Genomic DNA, 23586 nt, shown 5'->3' on the forward strand with positions numbered 1-23586 from the left:
ATGGAGGATATGTGTGTGCTGTATAGAGGGGATGTAATTGGGTAGGATAGCTTATGGGGATATGTGTCTGCTGTATAGTGGGGATGTAACTGGGTAGAATAGCTTATGGAGGATATGTGTCTGCTGTATAGAGGGGATGTAATTGGGTAGGATAACTTATGGAGGATATGTGTGTGCTGTATAGAGGGGATGTAATTGGGTAGGACAGATTTTGGATGTTATGTGTGTGCTGTATAGAGGGGATGTAATTGGGTAGGATAGCTTATGGAGGTTATGTGTGAGCTGTATAGTGAGGATGTAATTGGGTAGGATAGCTTATGGAGGATATGTGTGTGAGCTGTATAGTGGGGATGTAATTGGGTAGGATAGCTTATGTAGGATATGTGTGTGCTGTATAGAGGGGATGTAATTGGGAAGGATAGCTTATGGAGGATATGTGTGTGCTGTATAGAGGGGATGTTATTGGGTAGGATAGCTTATGGAGGTTATGTGTGTGCTGTATAGAGGGGATATAATTGGGTAGGATAGCTTATGGAGGTTATGTGTGTGCTGTATAGAGGGGATGTAATTGGGTAGGATAGCTTAAGGAGGTAATGTGTGTGCTGTATAGAGGGGATGTAATTAGATAGGATAGCTTATGGAGGATATGTGTGGGATGTATAGAGGGGATGTAATTGGGTAGGATAGCTTATGGATGATATGTGTGTGCTGCATAGAGGGGATGTAATTGGGTAGGATAGCTTATGGAGGTTATGTGTGAGCTGTATAGAGGGGATGTAATTGGGTAGGATAGCTTATGGAGGTTATGTGTGTGCTGTATAGAGGGGATGTAATTGGGTAGGATAGCTTATGGAGGATATGTGTGTGCTGTATAGAGGGGATGTAATTGGGTAGGATTGCTTATGGAGGATATGTGTGTGCTGTATAGTGGGGATGTAATTGGGTAGGATAGCTTATGGAGGATATGTGTGTGCTGTATAGAGGGGATGTAATTGGGTAGGATTGCTTATGGAGGATATGTGTGTGCTGTATAGAGGGGATGTAATTGGGTAGGATTGCTTATGGAGGATATGTGTGCTGTATAGAGGGGATGTAATAGGGTAGGATTGCTTATGGAGGATATGTGTGTGCTGTATAGAGAGGATGTAATTGGGTAGGATAGCTTATGGAGGATATGTGTGTGCTGTATAGAGGGGATGTAATTGGGTAGGATTGCTTATGGAGGATATGTGTGTGCTGTATAGAGGGGATGTAATTGGGTAGGATTGCTTATGGAGGATATGTGTGTGCTGTATTGAGGGGATGTAATTGGGTAGGATTGCTTATGGAGGATATGTGTGTGCTGTATAGAGGGGATGTAATTGGGTAGGATAGCTTATGGAGGATATGTGTGTGCTGTATAGAGGGGATGTAATTGGGTAGGATTGCTTATGGAGGATATGTGTGTGCTGTATAGAGGGGATGTAATTGGGTAGGATTGCTTATGGAGCATATGTGTGTGATGTATAGTGGGGATGTAATTGGGTAGGATAGCTTAGGGAGGATATCTGTATGCTGTATAGAGGGGATGTAATTGGGTAGGATAGCTTATGGAGGATATGTGTGTGTGCTGTATAGAGGGGATGTAATTGGGTAGGATAGCTTATTTAGGATATGTGAGCTGTATAGAGGGGATGTAATTGAGTAGGATAGCTTATGGAGGATATGTGTGTGCTGTATAGAGGGGATGTAATTGGGTAGGGTAGCTTATGGAGGTTATGTGTGTGCTGTATAGAGGGGATGTAATTGGGTAGGATATATTATGGAGGATATGTGTGTGCTGTATAGAGGGGATGTAATTGGGTAGGACAGCTTATTGAGGATATGTGTGCTGTATAGAGGGGATGTAATTGGGTAGGATAGATTATGGAGGATATGTGTGTGCTGTATAGAGGGGATGTATTTGGGTAGGATAGCTTATGGAGGTTATGTGTGTGCTGTATAGAGGGGATGTAATTGGTTAGGACAGATTATGGAGGATATGTGTGGGATGTATAGAGGGGATGTAATTGGGTAGGATAGCTTATGGATGATATGTGTGTGCTGTATAGTGGGGATGTAATTGGGTAGGATAGGTTATGGAGGATATGTGTGTGCTGTAAAGTGGGGATGTAATAGGGTAGGATAACTTATGGGGGATATGTGTGTGCTGTATAGAGGGGATGTAATTGGGTAGGATAGCTTATGGATGATATGTGTGGGATGTATAGAGGGGATGTAATTGGGTAGGATAGCTTATGGATGATATGTGTGTGCTGTATAGTGGGGATGTAATTGGGTAGGATAGGTTATGGAGGATATGTGTGTGCTGTATAGTGGGGATGTAATTGGGTAGGATAGCTTATGGAGGATATGTGTGTGTGATGTATAGAGGAGATGTAATTGGGTAGGATAGCTTATGGAGGATATGTGTGTGCTGTATAGAGGGGATGTATTTGGGTAGGATAGCTTATGGAGGATATGTGTGGGATGTATAGAGGGGATGTAGTTGGGTAGTATAGATTATGGATGATATATGTGTGCTGTTTAGAGGGGATGTAATTGGGTAGGATAGCTTATGGAGGATATGTGTGTGCTGTATAGAGTGGATGTAATTGGGTAGGATAGCTTATGGAGGATATGTGTGTGCTGTATAGAGGGGATGTAATTGGGTAGGATTGCTTATGGAGGATATGTGTGTGCTGTATAGAGGGGATGTAATTGGGTAGGATAGCTTATGGATGATATGTGTGGGATGTATAGAGGGGATGTAATTGGGTAGGATAGCTTATGGAGGTTATGTGTGGGATGTATAGAGGGGATGTAATTGGGTAGGATAGCTTATGGAGGATATGTGTGTGCTGTATAGAGGGAATGTAATTGGGTAGGATAGCTTATGGAGGTTATGTGTGTGCTGTATAGAGGGGATGTAATTGGGTAGGATAGCTTATGGAGGTTATGTGTGTGCTGTATAGAGGGGATGTAATTGGGTAGGATAGCTTATGTAGGATATGTGTGTGCTGTATAGTGGGGATGTAATTGGGTAGGATAGATTATGGAGGTTATGTGTGTGCTGTATACTGGGGATGTAATTGGGTAGGATAGCTTATGGAGGTTATGTGTGTGTGCTGTATAGAGGGGATGTAATTGGGTAGGATAGCTTATGGAGGTTATGTGTGTGTGCTGTATAGAGGGGATGTAATTGGATAGGACAGCTTATGGAGGATATGTGTGTGCTGTATAGAGGGGATGTAATTGGGTAGGATAGCTTATGGAGGTAATGTGTGGGCTGTATTGAGGGGATGTAATTGGGTAGGATAGCTTATGGAGGATATGTGTGTGCTGTATAGAGGGGATGTAATTGGGTAGGATAGCTTATGGAGGATATGTGTGTGCTGTATAGAGGGGATGTAATTGGGTAGGATAGCTTATGGAGGTTATGTGTGTGCTGTATAGAGGGGATGTAATTGGGTAGCATAGCTTATGGAGGATATGTGTGTGAGCTGTATAGTGGGGATGTAATTGGGTAGGATAGCTTATGTAGGATATGTGTGTGCTGTATAGAGGGGATGTAATTGGGAAGGATAGCTTATGGAGGATATGTGTGTGCTGTATAGAGGGGATGTTATTGGGTAGGATACCTTATGGAGGTTATGTGTGTGCTGTATAGAGGGGATATAATTGGGTAGGATAGCTTATGGAGGTTATGTGTGTGCTGTATAGAGGGGATGTAATTGGGTAGGATAGCTTATGGAGGATATGTGTGGGATGTATAGAGGGGATGTAATTGGGTAGGATAGCTTATGGATGATATGTGTGTGCTGCATAGAGGGGATGTAATTGGGTAGGATAGCTTATGGAGGTTATGTGTGTGCTGTATAGAGGGGATGTAATTGGGTAGGATAGCTTATGGAGGTTATGTGTGTGCTGTATAGAGGGGATGGTAATTGGGTAGGATAGCTTATGGAGGATATGTGTGTGCTGTATAGAGGGGATGTAATTGGGTAGGATTGCTTATGGAGGATATGTGTGTGCTGTATAGTGGGGATGTAATTGGGTAGGATAGCTTATGGAGGATATGTGTGTGCTGTATAGAGGGGATGTAATTGGGTAGGATTGCTTATGGAGGATATGTGTGTGCTGTATAGAGGGGATGTAATTGGGTAGGATAGTTTATGGAGGATATGTGTGTGCTGTATAGAGGGGATGTAATTGGGTAGGATTGCTTATGGAGGATATGTGTGTGCTGTATAGAGGGGATGTAATTGGGAAGGATTGCTTATGGAGGATATGTGTGTGCTGTATAGAGGGGATGTAATTGGGTAGGATAGTTTATGGAGGATATGTGTGTGTGATGTATAGAGGGGATGTAATTGGGTAGGATAGCTTATGGAGGATATGTGTGTGCTGTATAGAGGGGATGTATTTGGGTAGGATAGCTTATGGAGGATATGTGTGGGATGTATAGTGGGGATGTAGTTGGGTAGTATAGATTATGGATGATATATGTGTGCTGTATAGAGGGGAGGTAATTGGGTAGGATAGCTTATGGAGGATATGTGTGTGCTGTATAGAGTGGATGTAATTGGGTAGGATAGCTTATGGAGGATATGTGTGTGCTGTATAGAGGGGATGTAATTGGGTAGGATAGCTTATGGAGGATAAGTGTGTGCTGTATAGAGTGGATGTAATTGGGTAGGATAGCTTATGTAGGATATGTGTGTGCTGTATAGTGGGGATGTAATTGGGTAGTATAGCTTATGGATGATATGTGTGGGATGTATAGAGGGGATGTAATTGGGTAGGATAGCTTATGGAGGTTATGTGTGGGATGTATAGAGGGGATGTAATTGGGTAGGATAGCTTATGGAGGATATGTGTGAGATGTATAGAGGGGATGTAATTGTGTAGGATAGCTTATGGATGATATGTGTGTGCTGTATAGAGGGGATGTAATTGGGTAGGACAGATTTTGGATGTTATGTGTGTGCTGTATAGAGGGGATGTAATTGGGTAGGATAGCTTATGGAGGTTATGTGTGAGCTGTATAGTGAGGATGTAATTGGGTAGGATAGCTTATGGAATATATATGTGTGTGAGCTGTATAGTGGGGATGTAATTGGGTAGGATAGCTTATGTAGGATATGTGTGTGCTGTATAGAGGGGATGTAATTGGGAAGGATAGCTTATGGAGGATATGTTTGTGCTGTATAGAGGGGATGTTATTGGGTAGGATAGCTTATGGAGGTTATGTGTGTGCTGTATAGAGGGGATATAATTGGGTAGGATAGCTTATGGAGGTTATGTGTGTGCTGTATAGAGGGGATGTAATTGGGTAGGATAGCTTAAGGAGGTAATGTGTGTGCTGTATAGAGGGGATGTAATTAGATAGGATAGCTTATGGAGGATATGTGTGGGATGTATAGAGGGGATGTAATTGGGTAGGATAGCTTATGGATGATATGTGTGTGCTGCATAGAGGGGATGTAATTGGGTAGGATAGCTTATGGAGGTTATGTGTGAGCTGTATAGAGGGGATGTAATTGGGTAGGATAGCTTATGGAGGTTATGTGTGTGCTGTATAGAGGGGATGTAATTGGGTAGGATAGCTTATGGAGGATATGTGTGTGCTGTATAGAGGGGATGTAATTGGGTAGGATTGCTTATGGAGGATATGTGTGTGCTGTATAGTGGGGATGTAATTGGGTAGGATAGCTTATGGAGGATATGTGTGTGCTGTATAGAGGGGATGTAATTGGGTAGGATTGCTTATGGAGGATATGTGTGTGCTGTATAGAGGGGATGTAATTGGGTAGGATTGCTTATGGAGGATATGTGTGCTGTATAGAGGGGATGTAATAGGGTAGGATTGCTTATGGAGGATATGTGTGTGCTGTATAGAGAGGATGTAATTGGGTAGGATAGCTTATGGAGGATATGTGTGTGCTGTATAGAGGGGATGTAATTGGGTAGGATTGCTTATGGAGGATATGTGTGTGCTGTATAGAGGGGATGTAATTGGGTAGGATTGCTTATGGAGGATATGTGTGTGCTGTATAGAGGGGATGTAATTGGGTAGGATTGCTTATGGAGGATATGTGTGTGCTGTATAGAGGGGATGTAATTGGGTAGGATAGCTTATGGAGGATATGTGTGTGCTGTATAGAGGGGATGTAATTGGGTAGGATTGCTTATGGAGGATATGTGTGTGCTGTATAGAGGGGATGTAATTGGGTAGGATTGCTTATGGAGCATATGTGTGTGATGTATAGTGGGGATGTAATTGGGTAGGATAGCTTAGGGAGGATATCTGTATGCTGTATAGAGGGGATGTAATTGGGTAGGATAGCTTATGGAGGATATGTGTGTGTGCTGTATAGAGGGGATGTAATTGGGTAGGATAGCTTATTTAGGATATGTGAGCTGTATAGAGGGGATGTAATTGGGTAGGATAGCTTATGGAGGATATGTGTGTGCTGTATAGAGGGGATGTAATTGGGTAGGGTAGCTTATGGAGGTTATGTGTGTGCTGTATAGAGGGGTTGTAATTGGGTAGGATATATTATGGAGGATATGTGTGTGCTGTATAGAGGGGATGTAATTGGGTAGGACAGCTTATTGAGGATATGTGTGCTGTATAGAGGGGATGTAATTGGGTAGGATAGATTATGGAGGATATGTGTGTGCTGTATAGAGGGGATGTATTTGGGTAGGATAGCTTATGGAGGTTATGTGTGTGCTGTATAGAGGGGATGTAATTGGTTAGGACAGATTATGGAGGATATGTGTGGGATGTATAGAGGGGATGTAATTGGGTAGGATAGCTTATGGATGATATGTGTGTGCTGTATAGTGGGGATGTAATTGGGTAGGATAGGTTATGGAGGATATGTGTGTGCTGTAAAGTGGGGATGTAATAGGGTAGGATAACTTATGGGGGATATGTGTGTGCTGTATAGAGGGGATGTAATTGGGTAGGATAGCTTATGGATGATATGTGTGGGATGTATAGAGGGGATGTAATTGGGTAGGATAGCTTATGGATGATATGTGTGTGCTGTATAGTGGGGATGTAATTGGGTAGGATAGGTTATGGAGGATATGTGTGTGCTGTATAGTGGGGATGTAATTGGGTAGGATAGCTTATGGAGGATATGTGTGTGTGATGTATAGAGGAGATGTAATTGGGTAGGATAGCTTATGGAGGATATGTGTGTGCTGTATAGAGGGGATGTATTTGGGTAGGATAGCTTATGGAGGATATGTGTGGGATGTATAGAGGGGATGTAGTTGGGTAGTATAGATTATGGATGATATATGTGTGCTGTTTAGAGGGGATGTAATTGGGTAGGATAGCTTATGGAGGATATGTGTGTGCTGTATAGAGTGGATGTAATTGGGTAGGATAGCTTATGGAGGATATGTGTGTGCTGTATAGAGGGGATGTAATTGGGTAGGATTGCTTATGGAGGATATGTGTGTGCTGTATAGAGGGGATGTAATTGGGTAGGATAGCTTATGGATGATATGTGTGGGATGTATAGAGGGGATGTAATTGGGTAGGATAGCTTATGGAGGTTATGTGTGGGATGTATAGAGGGGATGTAATTGGGTAGGATAGCTTATGGAGGATATGTGTGTGCTGTATAGAGGGAATGTAATTGGGTAGGATAGCTTATGGAGGTTATGTGTGTGCTGTATAGAGGGGATGTAATTGGGTAGGATAGCTTATGGAGGTTATGTGTGTGCTGTATAGAGGGGATGTAATTGGGTAGGATAGCTTATGTAGGATATGTGTGTGCTGTATAGTGGGGATGTAATTGGGTAGGATAGATTATGGAGGTTATGTGTGTGCTGTATACTGGGGATGTAATTGGGTAGGATAGCTTATGGAGGTTATGTGTGTGTGCTGTATAGAGGGGATGTAATTGGGTAGGATAGCTTATGGAGGTTATGTGTGTGTGCTGTATAGAGGGGATGTAATTGGGTAGGACAGCTTATGGAGGATATGTGTGTGCTGTATAGAGGGGATGTAATTGGGTAGGATAGCTTATGGAGGTAATGTGTGGGCTGTATTGAGGGGATGTAATTGGGTAGGATAGCTTATGGAGGATATGTGTGTGCTGTATAGAGGGGATGTAATTGGGTAGGATAGCTTATGGAGGATATGTGTGTGCTGTATAGAGGGGATGTAATTGGGTAGGATAGCTTATGGAGGTTATGTGTGTGCTGTATAGAGGGGATGTAATTGGGTAGCATAGCTTATGGAGGATATGTGTGTGAGCTGTATAGTGGGGATGTAATTGGGTAGGATAGCTTATGTAGGATATGTGTGTGCTGTATAGAGGGGATGTAATTGGGAAGGATAGCTTATGGAGGATATGTGTGTGCTGTATAGAGGGGATGTTATTGGGTAGGATACCTTATGGAGGTTATGTGTGTGCTGTATAGAGGGGATATAATTGGGTAGGATAGCTTATGGAGGTTATGTGTGTGCTGTATAGAGGGGATGTAATTGGGTAGGATAGCTTATGGAGGATATGTGTGGGATGTATAGAGGGGATGTAATTGGGTAGGATAGCTTATGGATGATATGTGTGTGCTGCATAGAGGGGATGTAATTGGGTAGGATATCTTATGGAGGTTATGTGTGTGCTGTATATAGGGGATGTAATTGGGTAGGATAGCTTATGGAGGTTATGTGTGTGCTGTATAGAGGGGATGGTAATTGGGTAGGATAGCTTATGGAGGATATGTGTGTGCTGTATAGAGGGGATGTAATTGGGTAGGATTGCTTATGGAGGATATGTGTGTGCTGTATAGTGGGGATGTAATTGGGTAGGATAGCTTATGGAGGATATGTGTGTGCTGTATAGAGGGGATGTAATTGGGTAGGATTGCTTATGGAGGATATGTGTGTGCTGTATAGAGGGGATGTAATTGGGTAGGATAGTTTATGGAGGATATGTGTGTGCTGTATAGAGGGGATGTAATTGGGTAGGATTGCTTATGGAGGATATGTGTGTGCTGTATAGAGGGGATGTAATTGGGAAGGATTGCTTATGGAGGATATGTGTGTGCTGTATAGAGGGGATGTAATTGGGTAGGATAGTTTATGGAGGATATTTGTGTGTGATGTATAGAGGGGATGTAATTGGGTAGGATAGCTTATGGAGGATATGTGTGTGCTGTATAGAGGGGATGTATTTGGGTAGGATAGCTTATGGAGGATATGTGTGGGATGTATAGTGGGGATGTAGTTGGGTAGTATAGATTATGGATGATATATGTGTGCTGTATAGAGGGGAGGTAATTGGGTAGGATAGCTTATGGAGGATATGTGTGTGCTGTATAGAGTGGATGTAATTGGGTAGGATAGCTTATGGAGGATATGTGTGTGCTGTATAGAGGGGATGTAATTGGGTAGGATAGCTTATGGAGGATAAGTGTGTGCTGTATAGAGTGGATGTAATTGGGTAGGATAGCTTATGTAGGATATGTGTGTGCTGTATAGTGGGGATGTAATTGGGTAGTATAGCTTATGGATGATATGTGTGGGATGTATAGAGGGGATGTAATTGGGTAGGATAGCTTATGGAGGTTATGTGTGGGATGTATAGAGGGGATGTAATTGGGTAGGATAGCTTATGGAGGATATGTGTGAGATGTATAGAGGGGATGTAATTGTGTAGGATAGCTTATGGATGATATGTGTGTGCTGTATAGAGGGGATGTAATTGGGTAGGACAGATTTTGGATGTTATGTGTGTGCTGTATAGAGGGGATGTAATTGGGTAGGATAGCTTATGGAGGTTATGTGTGAGCTGTATAGTGAGGATGTAATTGGGTAGGATAGCTTATGGAGGATATGTGTGTGAGCTGTATAGTGGGGATGTAATTGGGTAGGATAGCTTATGTAGGATATGTGTGTGCTGTATAGAGGGGATGTAATTGGGAAGGATAGCTTATGGAGGATATGTGTGTGCTGTATAGAGGGGATGTTATTGGGTAGGATAGCTTATGGAGGTTATGTGTGTGCTGTATAGAGGGGATATAATTGGGTAGGATAGCTTATGGAGGTTATGTGTGTGCTGTATAGAGGGGATGTAATTGGGTAGGATAGCTTAAGGAGGTAATGTGTGTGCTGTATAGATGGGATGTAATTAGATAGGATAGCTTATGGAGGATATGTGTGGGATGTATAGAGGGGATGTAATTGGGTAGGATAGCTTATGGATGATATGTGTGTGCTGCATAGAGGGGATGTAATTGGGTAGGATAGCTTATGGAGGTTATGTGTGAGCTGTATAGAGGGGATGTAATTGGGTAGGATAGCTTATGGAGGTTATGTGTGTGCTGTATAGAGGGGATGTAATTGGGTAGGATAGCTTATGGAGGATATGTGTGTGCTGTATAGAGGGGATGTAATTGGGTAGGATTGCTTATGGAGGATATGTGTGTGCTGTATAGTGGGGATGTAATTGGGTAGGATAGCTTATGGAGGATATGTGTGTGCTGTATAGAGGGGATGTAATTGGGTAGGATTGCTTATGGAGGATATGTGTGTGCTGTATAGAGGGGATGTAATTGGGTAGGATTGCTTATGGAGGATATGTGTGTGCTGTATAGAGGGGATGTAATAGGGTAGGATTGCTTATGGAGGATATGTGTGTGCTGTATAGAGAGGATGTAATTGGGTAGGATAGCTTATGGAGGATATGTGTGTGCTGTATAGAGGGGATGTAATTGGGTAGGATTGCTTATGGAGGATATGTGTGTGCTGTATAGAGGGGATGTAATTGGGTAGGATTGCTTATGGAGGATATGTGTGTGCTGTATAGAGGGGATGTAATTGGGTAGGATTGCTTATGGAGGATATGTGTGTGCTGTATAGAGGGGATGTAATTGGGTAGGATAGCTTATGGAGGATATGTGTGTGCTGTATAGAGTGGATGTAATTGGGTAGGATAGCTTATTGAGGATATGTGTGCTGTATAGAGGGGATGTAATTGGGTAGGATAGATTATGGAGGATATGTGTGTGCTGTATAGAGGGGATGTATTTGGGTAGGATAGCTTATGGAGGTTATGTGTGTGCTGTATAGAGGGGATGTAATTGGTTAGGACAGATTATGGAGGATATGTGTGGGATGTATAGAGGGGATGTAATTGGGTAGGATAGCTTATGGATGATATGTGTGTGCTGTATAGTGGGGATGTAATTGGGTAGGATAGGTTATGGAGGATATGTGTGTGCTGTAAAGTGGGGATGTAATAGGGTAGGATAACTTATGGGGGATATGTGTGTGCTGTATAGAGGGGATGTAATTGGGTAGGATAGCTTATGGATGATATGTGTGGGATGTATAGAGGGGATGTAATTGGTTAGGACAGATTATGGAGGATATGTGTGGGATGTATAGAGGGGATGTAATTGGGTAGGATAGCTTATGGATGATATGTGTGTGCTGTATAGTGGGGATGTAATTGGGTAGGATAGGTTATGGAGGATATGTGTGTGCTGTAAAGTGGGGATGTAATAGGGTAGGATAACTTATGGGGGATATGTGTGTGCTGTATAGAGGGGATGTAATTGGGTAGGATAGCTTATGGATGATATGTGTGGGATGTATAGAGGGGATGTAATTGGGTAGGATAGCTTATGGATGATATGTGTGTGCTGTATAGTGGGGATGTAATTGGGTAGGATAGGTTATGGAGGATATGTGTGTGCTGTATAGTGGGGATGTAATTGGGTAGGATAGCTTATGGAGGATATGTGTGTGTGATGTATAGAGGGGATGTAATTGGGTAGGATAGCTTATGGAGGATATGTGTGTGCTGTATAGAGGGGATGTATTTGGGTAGGATAGCTTATGGAGGATATGTGTGGGATGTATAGAGGGGATGTAGTTGGGTAGTATAGATTATGGATGATATATGTGTGCTGTTTAGAGGGGATGTAATTGGGTAGGATAGCTTATGGAGGATATGTGTGTGCTGTATAGAGTGGATGTAATTGGGTAGGATAGCTTATGGAGGATATGTGTGTGCTGTATAGAGGGGATGTAATTGGGTAGGATTGCTTATGGAGGATAAGTGTGTGCTGTATAGAGTGGATGTAATTGGGTAGGATAGCTTATGTAGGATATGTGTGTGCTGTATAGAGGGGATGTAATTGGGTAGGATAGCTTATGGATGATATGTGTGGGATGTATAGAGGGGATGTAATTGGGTAGGATAGCTTATGGAGGTTATGTGTGCGATGTATAGAGGGGATGTAATTGGGTAGGATAGCTTATGTAGGATATGTGTGTGCTGTATAGAGGGGATGTAATTGGGTAGGATAGCTTATGGATGATATGTGTGGGATGTATAGAGGGGATGTAATTGGGTAGGATAGCTTATGGAGGTTATGTTTGGGATGTATAGAGGGGATGTAATTGGGTAGGATAGCTTATGGAGGATATGTGTGTGCTGTATAGAGGAATGTAATTGGGTAGGATAGCTTATGGAGGTTATGTGTGTGATGTATAGAGGGGATGTAATTGGGTAGGATAGCTTATGTAGGATATGTGTGTGCGTATAGTGGGGATGTAATTGGGTAGGATAGATTATGGAGGTTATGTGTGTGCTGTATACTGGGGATGTAATTGGGTAGGATAGCTTATGGAGGTTATGTGTGTGTGCTGTATAGAGGGGATGTAATTGGGTAGGATAGCTTATGGAGGTTATGTGTGTGTGCTGTATAGAGGGGATGTAATTGGGTAGGACAGCTTATGGAGGATATGTGTGTGCTGTATAGAGGGGATGTAATTGGGTAGGATAGCTTATGGAGGTTATGTGTGGGCTGTATTGAGGGGGATGTAATTGGGTAGGATAGCTTATGGAGGAAATGTGTGTGCTGTATAGAGGGGATGTAATTGGGTAGGATAGCTTATGGAGGATATGTGGTGTGCTGTATAGAGGGGATGTAATTGGGTTAGGATAGCTTATGGAGGTTATGTGTGTGCTGTATAGAGGGGATGTAATTGGGTAGCATAGCTTATGGAGGATATGTGTGTGAGCTGTATAGTGGGGATGTAATTGGGGTAGGATAGCTTATGTAGGATATGTGTGTGCTGTATAGAGGGGATGTAATTGGGGAAGGATAGCTTAAGGAGGATATGTGTGTGCTGTATAGAGGGGATGTTATTGGGTAGGATACCTTATGGAGGTTATGTGTGTGCTGTATAGAGGGGATATAAATGGGGTAGGATAGCTTATGGAGGTTATGTGTGTGCTGTATAGAGGGGATGTAATTGGGTAGGATAGCTTATGGAGGATATGTGTGGGATGTATAGAAGGGATGTAATTGGGTAGGATAGCTTATGGATGATATGTGTGTGCTGCATAGAGGGGATGTAATTGGGTAGGATAGCTTATGGAGGTTATGTGTGTGCTGTATAGAGGGGATGTAATTGGGTAGGATAGCTTATGGAGGTTATGTTGTGTGCTGTATAGAGGGGATGGTAATTGGGTAGGATAGCTTATGGAGGATATGTGTGTGCTGTATAGAGGGGATGTAATTGGGTAGGATTGCTTATGGAGGATATGTGTGTGCTGTATAGTGGGGATGTAATTGGGTAGGATAGCTTATGGAGGAAATGTGTGTGCTGTATAGAGGGGATGTAATTGGGTAGGATTGCTTATGGAGGATATGTGTGTGCTGTATAGAGGGGATGTAATTGGGTAGGATAGTTTTAGGAGGATATGTGTTTGCTGTATAGAGGGGATGTAATTGGGTAGGATTGCTTATGGAGGATATGTGTGTGCTGTATAGAGGGGATGTAATTGGGAAGGATTGCTTTATGGAGGATATGTGTGTGCTGTATAGAGGGGATGTAATTGGGTAGGATAGTTTATGGAGGATATGTGTGTGTGATGTATAGAGGGGATGTAATTGGGTAGGATAGCTTATGGAGGATATGTGTGTGCTGTATAGAGGGGATGTATTTGGGTAGGATAGCTTATGGAGGATATGTGTGGGATGTATAGTGGGGATGTAGTTGGGTAGTATAGATTATGGATGATATATGTGTGCTGTATAGAGGGGAGGTAATTGGGTAGGATAGCTTATGGAGGATATGTGTGTGTGCTGTATAGAGTGGATGTAATTGGGTAGGATAGCTTATGGAGGATATGTGTGTGCTGTATAGAGGGGATGTCATTGGGTAGGATAGCTTATGGAGGATATGTGTGTGCTGTATAGAGGGATGTAATTGGGTAGGATTGCTTATGGAGGATATGTGTGTGCTGTATAGTGGGGATGTAATTGGGGTAGGATAGCTTATGGAGGATATGTGTGTGCTGTATAGAGGGGATGTAATTGGGTAGGATTGCTTATGGAGGATATGTGTGTGCTGTATAGAGGGGATGTAATTGGGTAGGATTGCTTATGGAGGATATGTGTGCTGTATAGAGGGGATGTAATAGGGTAGGATTGCTTATGGAGGATATGTGTGTGCTGTATAGAGAGGATGTAATTGGGTAGGATAGCTTATGGAGGATATGTGTGTGCTGTATAGAGGGGATGTAATTGGGTAGGATTGCTTATGGAGGATATGTGTGTGCTGTATAGAGGGGATGTAATTGGGTAGGATTGCTTATGGAGGATATGTGTGTGCTGTATTGAGGGGATGTAATTGGGTAGGATTGCTTATGGAGGATATGTGTGTGCTGTATAGAGGGGATGTAATTGGGTAGGATAGCTTATGGAGGATATGTGTGTGCTGTATAGAGGGGATGTAATTGGGTAGGATTGCTTATGGAGGATATGTGTGTGCTGTATAGAGGGGATGTAATTGGGTAGGATTGCTTATGGAGCATATGTGTGTGATGTATAGTGGGGATGTAATTGGGTAGGATAGCTTAGGGAGGATATCTGTATGCTGTATAGAGGGGATGTAATTGGGTAGGATAGCTTATGGAGGATATGTGTGTGTGCTGTATAGAGGGGATGTAATTGGGTAGGATAGCTTATTTAGGATATGTGAGCTGTATAGAGGGGATGTAATTGAGTAGGATAGCTTATGGAGGATATGTGTGTGCTGTATAGAGGGGATGTAATTGGGTAGGGTAGCTTATGGAGGTTATGTGTGTGCTGTATAGAGGGGATGTAATTGGGTAGGATATATTATGGAGGATATGTGTGTGCTGTATAGAGGGGATGTAATTGGGTAGGACAGCTTATTGAGGATATGTGTGCTGTATAGAGGGGATGTAATTGGGTAGGATAGATTATGGAGGATATGTGTGTGCTGTATAGAGGGGATGTATTTGGGTAGGATAGCTTATGGAGGTTATGTGTGTGCTGTATAGAGGGGATGTAATTGGTTAGGACAGATTATGGAGGATATGTGTGGGATGTATAGAGGGGATGTAATTGGGTAGGATAGCTTATGGATGATATGTGTGTGCTGTATAGTGGGGATGTAATTGGGTAGGATAGGTTATGGAGGATATGTGTGTGCTGTAAAGTGGGGATGTAATAGGGTAGGATAACTTATGGGGGATATGTGTGTGCTGTATAGAGGGGATGTAATTGGGTAGGATAGCTTATGGATGATATGTGTGGGATGTATAGAGGGGATGTAATTGGGTAGGATAGCTTATGGATGATATGTGTGTGCTGTATAGTGGGGATGTAATTGGGTAGGATAGGTTATGGAGGATATGTGTGTGCTGTATAGTGGGGATGTAATTGGGTAGGATAGCTTATGGAGGATATGTGTGTGTGATGTATAGAGGAGATGTAATTGGGTAGGATAGCTTATGGAGGATATGTGTGTGCTGTATAGAGGGGATGTATTTGGGTAGGATAGCTTATGGAGGATATGTGTGGGATGTATAGAGGGGATGTAGTTGGGTAGTATAGATTATGGATGATATATGTGTGCTGTTTAGAGGGGATGTAATTGGGTAGGATAGCTTATGGAGGATATGTGTGTGCTGTATAGAGTGGATGTAATTGGGTAGGATAGCTTATGGAGGATATGTGTGTGCTGTATAGAGGGGATGTAATTGGGTAGGATTGCTTATGGAGGATATGTGTGTGCTGTATAGAGGGGATGTAATTGGGTAGGATAGCTTATGGATGATATGTGTGGGATGTATAGAGGGGATGTAATTGGGTAGGATAGCTTATGGAGGTTATGTGTGGGATGTATAGAGGGGATGTAATTGGGTAGGATAGCTTATGGAGGATATGTGTGTGCTGTATAGAGGGAATGTAATTGGGTAGGATAGCTTATGGAGGTTATGTGTGTGCTGTATAGAGGGGATGTAATTGGGTAGGATAGCTTATGGAGGTTATGTGTGTGCTGTATAGAGGGGATGTAATTGGGTAGGATAGCTTATGTAGGATATGTGTGTGCTGTATAGTGGGGATGTAATTGGGTAGGATAGATTATGGAGGTTATGTGTGTGCTGTATACTGGGGATGTAATTGGGTAGGATAGCTTATGGAGGTTATGTGTGTGTGCTGTATAGAGGGGATGTAATTGGGTAGGATAGCTTATGGAGGTTATGTGTGTGTGCTGTATAGAGGGGATGTAATTGGATAGGACAGCTTATGGAGGATATGTGTGTGCTGTATAGAGGGGATGTAATTGGGTAGGATAGCTTATGGAGGTAATGTGTGGGCTGTATTGAGGGGATGTAATTGGGTAGGATAGCTTATGGAGGATATGTGTGTGCTGTATAGAGGGGATGTAATTGGGTAGGATAGCTTATGGAGGATATGTGTGTGCTGTATAGAGGGGATGTAATTGGGTAGGATAGCTTATGGAGGTTATGTGTGTGCTGTATAGAGGGGATGTAATTGGGTAGCATAGCTTATGGAGGATATGTGTGTGAGCTGTATAGTGGGGATGTAATTGGGTAGGATAGCTTATGTAGGATATGTGTGTGCTGTATAGAGGGGATGTAATTGGGAAGGATAGCTTATGGAGGATATGTGTGTGCTGTATAGAGGGGATGTTATTGGGTAGGATACCTTATGGAGGTTATGTGTGTGCTGTATAGAGGGGATATAATTGGGTAGGATAGCTTATGGAGGTTATGTGTGTGCTGTATAGAGGGGATGTAATTGGGTAGGATAGCTTATGGAGGATATGTGTGGGATGTATAGAGGGGATGTAATTGGGTAGGATAGCTTATGGATGATATGTGTGTGCTGCATAGAGGGGATGTAATTGGGTAGGATAGCTTATGGAGGTTATGTGTGTGCTGTATAGAGGGGATGTAATTGGGTAGGATAGCTTATGGAGGTTATGTGTGTGCTGTATAGAGGGGATGGTAATTGGGTAGGATAGCTTATGGAGGATATGTGTGTGCTGTATAGAGGGGATGTAATTGGGTAGGATTGCTTATGGAGGATATGTGTGTGCTGTATAGTGGGGATGTAATTGGGTAGGATAGCTTATGGAGGATATGTGTGTGCTGTATAGAGGGGATGTAATTGGGTAGGATTGCTTATGGAGGATATGTGTGTGCTGTATAGAGGGGATGTAATTGGGTAGGATAGTTTATGGAGGATATGTGTGTGCTGTATAGAGGGGATGTAATTGGGTAGGATTGCTTATGGAGGATATGTGTGTGCTGTATAGAGGGGATGTAATTGGGAAGGATTGCTTATGGAGGATATGTGTGTGCTGTATAGAGGGGATGTAATTGGGTAGGATAGTTTATGGAGGATATGTGTGTGTGATGTATAGAGGGGATGTAATTGGGTAGGATAGCTTATGGAGGATATGTGTGTGCTGTATAGAGGGGATGTATTTGGGTAGGATAGCTTATGGAGGATATGTGTGGGATGTATAGTGGGGATGTAGTTGGGTAGTATAGATTATGGATGATATATGTGTGCTGTATAGAGGGGAGGTAATTGGGTAGGATAGCTTATGGAGGATATGTGTGTGCTGTATAGAGTGGATGTAATTGGGTAGGATAGCTTATGGAGGATATGTGTGTGCTGTATAGAGGGGATGTAATTGGGTAGGATAGCTTATGGAGGATAAGTGTGTGCTGTATAGAGTGGATGTAATTGGGTAGGATAGCTTATGTAGGATATGTGTGTGCTGTATAGTGGGGATGTAATTGGGTAGTATAGCTTATGGATGATATGTGTGGGATGTATAGAGGGGATGTAATTGGGTAGGATAGCTTATGGAGGTTATGTGTGGGATGTATAGAGGGGATGTAATTGGGTAGGATAGCTTATGGAGGATATGTGTGAGATGTATAGAGGGGATGTAATTGTGTAGGATAGCTTATGGATGATATGTGTGTGCTGTATAGAGGGGATGTAATTGGGTAGGACAGATTTTGGATGTTATGTGTGTGCTGTATAGAGGGGATGTAATTGGGTAGGATAGCTTATGGAGGTTATGTGTGAGCTGTATAGTGAGGATGTAATTGGGTAGGATAGCTTATGGAATATATATGTGTGTGAGCTGTATAGTGGGGATGTAATTGGGTAGGATAGCTTATGTAGGATATGTGTGTGCTGTATAGAGGGGATGTAATTGGGAAGGATAGCTTATGGAGGATATGTTTGTGCTGTATAGAGGGGATGTTATTGGGTAGGATAGCTTATGGAGGTTATGTGTGTGCTGTATAGAGGGGATATAATTGGGTAGGATAGCTTATGGAGGTTATGTGTGTGCTGTATAGAGGGGATGTAATTGGGTAGGATAGCTTAAGGAGGTAATGTGTGTGCTGTATAGAGGGGATGTAATTAGATAGGATAGCTTATGGAGGATATGTGTGGGATGTATAGAGGGGATGTAATTGGGTAGGATAGCTTATGGATGATATGTGTGTGCTGCATAGAGGGGATGTAATTGGGTAGGATAGCTTATGGAGGTTATGTGTGAGCTGTATAGAGGGGATGTAATTGGGTAGGATAGCTTATGGAGGTTATGTGTGTGCTGTATAGAGGGGATGTAATTGGGTAGGATAGCTTATGGAGGATATGTGTGTGCTGTATAGAGGGGATGTAATTGGGTAGGATTGCTTATGGAGGATATGTGTGTGCTGTATAGTGGGGATGTAATTGGGTAGGATAGCTTATGGAGGATATGTGTGTGCTGTATAGAGGGGATGTAATTGGGTAGGATTGCTTATGGAGGATATGTGTGTGCTGTATAGAGGGGATGTAATTGGGTAGGATTGCTTATGGAGGATATGTGTGCTGTATAGAGGGGATGTAATAGGGTAGGATTGCTTATGGAGGATATGTGTGTGCTGTATAGAGAGGATGTAATTGGGTAGGATAGCTTATGGAGGATATGTGTGTGCTGTATAGAGGGGATGTAATTGGGTAGGATTGCTTATGGAGGATATGTGTGTGCTGTATAGAGGGGATGTAATTGGGTAGGATTGCTTATGGAGGATATGTGTGTGCTGTATAGAGGGGATGTAATTGGGTAGGATTGCTTATGGAGGATATGTGTGTGCTGTATAGAGGGGATGTAATTGGGTAGGATAGCTTATGGAGGATATGTGTGTGCTGTATAGAGGGGATGTAATTGGGTAGGATTGCTTATGGAGGATATGTGTGTGCTGTATAGAGGGGATGTAATTGGGTAGGATTGCTTATGGAGCATATGTGTGTGATGTATAGTGGGGATGTAATTGGGTAGGATAGCTTAGGGAGGATATCTGTATGCTGTATAGAGGGGATGTAATTGGGTAGGATAGCTTATGGAGGATATGTGTGTGTGCTGTATAGAGGGGATGTAATTGGGTAGGATAGCTTATTTAGGATATGTGAGCTGTATAGAGGGGATGTAATTGGGTAGGATAGCTTATGGAGGATATGTGTGTGCTGTATAGAGGGGATGTAATTGGGTAGGGTAGCTTATGGAGGTTATGTGTGTGCTGTATAGAGGGGTTGTAATTGGGTAGGATATATTATGGAGGATATGTGTGTGCTGTATAGAGGGGATGTAATTGGGTAGGACAGCTTATTGAGGATATGTGTGCTGTATAGAGGGGATGTAATTGGGTAGGATAGATTATGGAGGATATGTGTGTGCTGTATAGAGGGGATGTATTTGGGTAGGATAGCTTATGGAGGTTATGTGTGTGCTGTATAGAGGGGATGTAATTGGTTAGGACAGATTATGGAGGATATGTGTGGGATGTATAGAGGGGATGTAATTGGGTAGGATAGCTTATGGATGATATGTGTGTGCTGTATAGTGGGGATGTAATTGGGTAGGATAGGTTATGGAGGATATGTGTGTGCTGTAAAGTGGGGATGTAATAGGGTAGGATAACTTATGGGGGATATGTGTGTGCTGTATAGAGGGGATGTAATTGGGTAGGATAGCTTATGGATGATATGTGTGGGATGTATAGAGGGGATGTAATTGGGTAGGATAGCTTATGGATGATATGTGTGTGCTGTATAGTGGGGATGTAATTGGGTAGGATAGGTTATGGAGGATATGTGTGTGCTGTATAGTGGGGATGTAATTGGGTAGGATAGCTTATGGAGGATATGTGTGTGTGATGTATAGAGGAGATGTAATTGGGTAGGATAGCTTATGGAGGATATGTGTGTGCTGTATAGAGGGGATGTATTTGGGTAGGATAGCTTATGGAGGATATGTGTGGGATGTATAGAGGGGATGTAGTTGGGTAGTATAGATTATGGATGATATATGTGTGCTGTTTAGAGGGGATGTAATTGGGTAGGATAGCTTATGGAGGATATGTGTGTGCTGTATAGAGTGGATGTAATTGGGTAGGATAGCTTATGGAGGATATGTGTGTGCTGTATAGAGGGGATGTAATTGGGTAGGATTGCTTATGGAGGATATGTGTGTGCTGTATAGAGGGGATGTAATTGGGTAGGATAGCTTATGGATGATATGTGTGGGATGTATAGAGGGGATGTAATTGGGTAGGATAGCTTATGGAGGTTATGTGTGGGATGTATAGAGGGGATGTAATTGGGTAGGATAGCTTATGGAGGATATGTGTGTGCTGTATAGAGGGAATGTAATTGGGTAGGATAGCTTATGGAGGTTATGTGTGTGCTGTATAGAGGGGATGTAATTGGGTAGGATAGCTTATGGAGGTTATGTGTGTGCTGTATAGAGGGGATGTAATTGGGTAGGATAGCTTATGTAGGATATGTGTGTGCTGTATAGTGGGGATGTAATTGGGTAGGATAGATTATGGAGGTTATGTGTGTGCTGTATACTGGGGATGTAATTGGGTAGGATAGCTTATGGAGGTTATGTGTGTGTGCTGTATAGAGGGGATGTAATTGGGTAGGATAGCTTATGGAGGTTATGTGTGTGTGCTGTATAGAGGGGATGTAATTGGGTAGGACAGCTTATGGAGGATATGTGTGTGCTGTATAGAGGGGATGTAATTGGGTAGGATAGCTTATGGAGGTAATGTGTGGGCTGTATTGAGGGGATGTAATTGGGTAGGATAGCTTATGGAGGATATGTGTGTGCTGTATAGAGGGGATGTAATTGGGTAGGATAGCTTATGGAGGATATGTGTGTGCTGTATAGAGGGGATGTAATTGGGTAGGATAGCTTATGGAGGTTATGTGTGTGCTGTATAGAGGGGATGTAATTGGGTAGCATAGCTTATGGAGGATATGTGTGTGAGCTGTATAGTGGGGATGTAATTGGGTAGGATAGCTTATGTAGGATATGTGTGTGCTGTATAGAGGGGATGTAATTGGGAAGGATAGCTTATGGAGGATATGTGTGTGCTGTATAGAGGGGATGTTATTGGGTAGGATACCTTATGGAGGTTATGTGTGTGCTGTATAGAGGGGATATAATTGGGTAGGATAGCTTATGGAGGTTATGTGTGTGCTGTATAGAGGGGATGTAATTGGGTAGGATAGCTTATGGAGGATATGTGTGGGATGTATAGAGGGGATGTAATTGGGTAGGATAGCTTATGGATGATATGTGTGTGCTGCATAGAGGGGATGTAATTGGGTAGGATATCTTATGGAGGTTATGTGTGTGCTGTATATAGGGGATGTAATTGGGTAGGATAGCTTATGGAGGTTATGTGTGTGCTGTATAGAGGGGATGGTAATTGGGTAGGATAGCTTATGGAGGATATGTGTGTGCTGTATAGAGGGGATGTAATTGGGTAGGATTGCTTATGGAGGATATGTGTGTGCTGTATAGTGGGGATGTAATTGGGTAGGATAGCTTATGGAGGATATGTGTGTGCTGTATAGAGGGGATGTAATTGGGTAGGATTGCTTATGGAGGATATGTGTGTGCTGTATAGAGGGGATGTAATTGGGTAGGATAGTTTATGGAGGATATGTGTGTGCTGTATAGAGGGGATGTAATTGGGTAGGATTGCTTATGGAGGATATGTGTGTGCTGTATAGAGGGGATGTAATTGGGAAGGATTGCTTATGGAGGATATGTGTGTGCTGTATAGAGGGGATGTAATTGGGTAGGATAGTTTATGGAGGATATGTGTGTGTGATGTATAGAGGGGATGTAATTGGGTAGGATAGCTTATGGAGGATATGTGTGTGCTGTATAGAGGGGATGTATTTGGGTAGGATAGCTTATGGAGGATATGTGTGGGATGTATAGTGGGGATGTAGTTGGGTAGTATAGATTATGGATGATATATGTGTGCTGTATAGAGGGGAGGTAATTGGGTAGGATAGCTTATGGAGGATATGTGTGTGCTGTATAGAGTGGATGTAATTGGGTAGGATAGCTTATGGAGGATATGTGTGTGCTGTATAGAGGGGATGTAATTGGGTAGGATAGCTTATGGAGGATAAGTGTGTGCTGTATAGAGTGGATGTAATTGGGTAGGATAGCTTATGTAGGATATGTGTGTGCTGTATAGTGGGGATGTAATTGGGTAGTATAGCTTATGGATGATATGTGTGGGATGTATAGAGGGGATGTAATTGGGTAGGATAGCTTATGGAGGTTATGTGTGGGATGTATAGAGGGGATGTAATTGGGTAGGATAGCTTATGGAGGATATGTGTGAGATGTATAGAGGGGATGTAATTGTGTAGGATAGCTTATGGATGATATGTGTGTGCTGTATAGAGGGGATGTAATTGGGTAGGACAGATTTTGGATGTTATGTGTGTGCTGTATAGAGGGGATGTAATTGGGTAGGATAGCTTATGGAGGTTATGTGTGAGCTGTATAGTGAGGATGTAATTGGGTAGGATAGCTTATGGAGGATATGTGTGTGAGCTGTATAGTGGGGATGTAATTGGGTAGGATAGCTTATGTAGGATATGTGTGTGCTGTATAGAGGGGATGTAATTGGGAAGGATAGCTTATGGAGGATATGTGTGTGCTGTATAGAGGGGATGTTATTGGGTAGGATAGCTTATGGAGGTTATGTGTGTGCTGTATAGAGGGGATATAATTGGGTAGGATAGCTTATGGAGGTTATGTGTGTGCTGTATAGAGGGGATGTAATTGGGTAGGATAGCTTAAGGAGGTAATGTGTGTGCTGTATAGATGGGATGTAATTAGATAGGATA

Source organism: Taudactylus pleione, unplaced genomic scaffold (assembly GCF_031769625.1).
Source record: "Taudactylus pleione unplaced genomic scaffold, aTauple2 ptg000319l, whole genome shotgun sequence".
Taxonomy (NCBI): Eukaryota; Metazoa; Chordata; class Amphibia; order Anura; family Myobatrachidae; genus Taudactylus; species Taudactylus pleione.